This window comes from Echiichthys vipera (genome assembly GCF_963691815.1).
Source record: "Echiichthys vipera genome assembly, contig: SCAFFOLD_158, whole genome shotgun sequence".
Classification (NCBI taxonomy): Eukaryota; Metazoa; Chordata; class Actinopteri; order Perciformes; family Trachinidae; genus Echiichthys; species Echiichthys vipera.
The window spans coordinates 1-3787 of record NW_028154808.1 but is presented as its reverse complement, the minus strand read 5'-3'; the positions used below and the strand labels follow the sequence as shown (position 1 = coordinate 3787).

Sequence of the window (3787 nt, the reverse complement as noted above, 5' to 3'; positions counted from 1 at the left end):
GATGTCACCCCCGATGTCACTTCCTGTGTCCCCGATGTCACTTCCTGTGTCCCCGATGTCACTTCCTGTGTCCCCGATGTCACTTCCTGTGTCCCCGATGTCACTTCCTGTGTCCCCGATGTCACTTCCTGTGTCCCCGATGTCACTTCTTGTGTCCCCGATGTCACTTCTTGTGTCCCTGATGTCACTTCCTGTTTTGATGTCACTTCCTTTTTCCCTGTCACTTCCTGTTTCCTGATGTCACTTCCTGTTTCCCTGATGTCACTTCCTGTGTCCCCAGTCTCACATCCAGAGCACGTCGGACAGAATCCAGTTCAACGACCTGCAGTCGCTGCTGTGTGCCACTCTCCAGGTGAGCTGCTGCGCTCTTATTTTGGTAGAGTCCCAGTGTCAAGCTCTTACTTTGGTAGTCCCAGCCTCACGCTCTTACTTTGGTAGAGTCCCAGCTTCGCGCTCTTACTTTGATAGTCCCAGCTTCGCGCTCTTACTTTGATAGTCCCAGCGTGGCGCTCTTACTTTGATAGTCCCAGTGTGGCGCTCTTACTTTGATAGTCCCAGCTTCGCGCTCTTACTTTGATAGAGTCCCAGCGTGGCGCTCTTACTTTGATAGAGTCCCAGCCTCACGCTCTTACTTTGGTAGAGTCCCAGCTTCGCGCTCTTACTTTGATAGTCCCAGCTTCGCGCTCTTACTTTGATAGTCCCAGCGTGGCGCTCTTACTTTGATAGTCCCAGTGTGGCGCTCTTACTTTGATAGTCCCAGCTTCGCGCTCTTACTTTGATAGAGTCCCAGCGTGGCGCTCTTACTTTGATAGAGTCCCAGTGTGACGCTCTTACTTTGGTAGAGTCCCAGCGTGACGCTCTTACTTTGGTAGAGTCCCAGCGTGGCGCTCTTACTTTGGTAGAGTCCCAGCGTGGCGCTCTTACTTTGGTAGAGTCCCAGCGTGGCGCTCTTACTTTGGTAGAGTCCCAGCGTGGCGCTCTTACTTTGGTAGAGTCCCAGCGTGGCGCTCTTACTTTGGTAGAGTCCCAGCGTGGCGCTCTTACTTTGGTAGAGTCCCAGCGTGGCGCTCTTACTTTGGTACAGTCCCAGCGTGGCGCTCTTACTTTGGTAGAGTCCCAGCGTGGCGCTCTTACTTTGGTAGAGTCCCAGCGTGGCGCTCTTACTTTGGTAGAGTCCCAGCGTGGCGCTCTTACTTTGGTAGAGTCCCAGCGTGGCGCTCTTACTTTGGTAGAGTCCCAGCGTGGCGCTCTTACTTTGGTAGAGTCCCAGCGTGGCGCTCTTACTTTGGTAGAGTCCCAGCGTGGCGCTCTTACTTTGGTAGAGTCCCAGCGTGGCGCTCTTACTTTGGTAGAGTCCCAGCGTGGCGCTCTTACTTTGGTAGAGTCCCAGCGTGGCGCTCTTACTTTGGTAGAGTCCCAGCGTGGCGCTCTTACTTTGGTAGAGTCCCAGCGTGACGCTCTTACTTTGGTAGAGTCCCAGCGTGACGCTCTTACTTTGATAGTCTCAGCGTGGCGCTCTTACTTTGGTAGTCCCAGCCTCAGGCTCTTATTGTGGCGGTGTGGTTGCAGAACGTCCTGCGGAAGGTGCAGCACCAGGACGCGCTGCAGATCTCAGACGTGGTGATGGCGTCTCTGCTCAGGATGTTCCAGAGCACGGCGGGCTCAGGGGGCGTTCAGGAGGACGCTCTGATGGCTGTGTCCACGCTGGTGGAAGGTACACACACACACACACACACACACACACACACACACGTGTTACACACACACACACACACACACACACACACACACACAGAGACACACACTCAGAGACACACACGCACACATGTTACACACACACACACACACACACACACACACATGTTACACGCACGCACAGATACACACAGACACACACACACACACACTCAGGTACAGACACACATGCACACACTGACACATGTTACACACACGCAGACACACACACAGAGAGACACACACACACACACACGTTACACACACACACGTTACACACACACACGCACACAGACACACTCGATGAGACTTTTAATAACAAACCAAACAAACCTCTTTAATCTGAGGATGAAAATAATGAATCTGCAGACGTGTGTGACGTCATCAGGTCAGATGATGTTTGAACCATAAAACAAAGCGTCATCAGCGTAGTGAAGACTTTATTTCATTAGCACAACACGTCTCTAACTACGGTGAGCAGCCGCAGACTCTATTTTCCCCCGTAGAAGAAGTAACGCGCGGTGCATGTTGAGATATACGACTGCGTGAAGCGTGCCGTTTCATTTCCATGCGTGTGTTTGTGTAAAGAGCCCAAAATGGCTTTACGACGCAGAGTTTACACTCAAGGCCATTAGTCACGCAGCAGAACACGGGAATAGAGCAGCAGCCAGAGAGTTGAACATGAACCAATCAATGGAAGCAACAAGACGACGTTCCCTTTAGAGCAGCTCCGTCTAATGGATGCAGAACGTGAGCCCAGCCTCCACTGGAGCGTCTGTTCGATGCTCCTGATAACGTGGAAAATACTGAAGTCAGCGTTCACGTTTAAGTTTGGAGAAGAAAGAGTTCCTTTAAATTAACAACAAATGCAAGTTCCGTGTTTGTGACACTGACGCTGATCACACACACACAGACACAGAGACACACAGAGACACACACACAGACAGACACACACAGAGACACACACACACACTCAGGTACACAGACACACACAGACACAGAGACACACACACACAACACACACACACACAGACAAACACACACACACACAGAGGCACACACACAGAGACACACACACACACTCAGGTACACAGACACACACACCCCCCCCCTCTTCACCTCCCTGCCTCTGGTTTCAGTGCTGGGCAGTGACTTCCAGAAATACATGGACGCCTTCAAACCGTTCCTGGGGATCGGACTCAAGAACTACGCCGAGTACCAGGTACGTGTCCTCCTGCCACTGGGCCACCGCTCCGTTTCTCTGCTGTCGTCTGTTAGAGGGAGTCCTCTCTCTCGTGTGTGTGTGTGTGTGTGTGTGTGTGTCTCTCTCTCGTGTGTGCGTGTGTGTCTCTCTCTCTCTCGTGTGTGTGTGTGTGTCTCTCTCTCTCTCGTGTGTGTGTGTGTGTGTGTGTGCCTCTCTCTCTCTCGTGTGTGTGTGTCTCTCTCGTGTGTGTGTGTGTGTGTCTCTCTCTCTCGTGTGTGTGTGTCTCTCTCTCTCGTGTGTGTGTGTCTCTCTCTCTCGTGTGTGTGTGTGTGGCTCTCTCTCGTGTGCGTGTGTGTGTCTCTCTCTCTCTCGTGTGTGTGTGTGTCTCTCTCTCTCTCACGTGTGTGCGTGCGCGTGCGTGTGTGTGTGTGTGTGTGGCTCTCTCTCGTGTGCGTGTGTGTGGCTCTCTGACCCGTCTTTATGACACCGCGGCGTTCCTTCAGAAACACAGATAAACTCCCACTGGCGTTGAGTCGTGCAGAGACGATCTCCGCCCTCGTCGTCCCACGATCTTCCATAAATGGCGCGTGTAAATTTGACAGTGGGGCCCCGGGGATTGAACCTGCGGAGCGTCTGACTCGTCTCCATGAATGAGCTGCTGTGTTCGGTCTGTGATGATCACTCATGCACCACGCTGAGCTGTGATGGAACAACCCACCTGAGTCTGAGACCGGCACACAAAGACCTGAGACCCCCCCCCTGACCTGAGACCCCCCTGCAGACCTGAGACCCCCCTGCAGACCTGAGACCCCCCCCGCAGACCTGAGACCCCCCCGCAGACCTGAGACC

At 53.2% G+C, this 3787-nt stretch overlaps 1 long non-coding RNA gene across 1 annotated transcript; it reads left to right on the top strand.

The window, feature by feature from the left end:
* The first annotated feature begins 278 nt into the window (after positions 1-278).
* On the top strand, positions 279-2958 carry LOC310966372. The gene is made up of 3 exons (XR_014593824.1): positions 279-352; positions 1570-1714; positions 2874-2958. It is a non-coding gene; the product is annotated as an uncharacterized lncRNA (long non-coding RNA).
* The last annotated feature ends 829 nt before the right edge of the window (positions 2959-3787 follow it).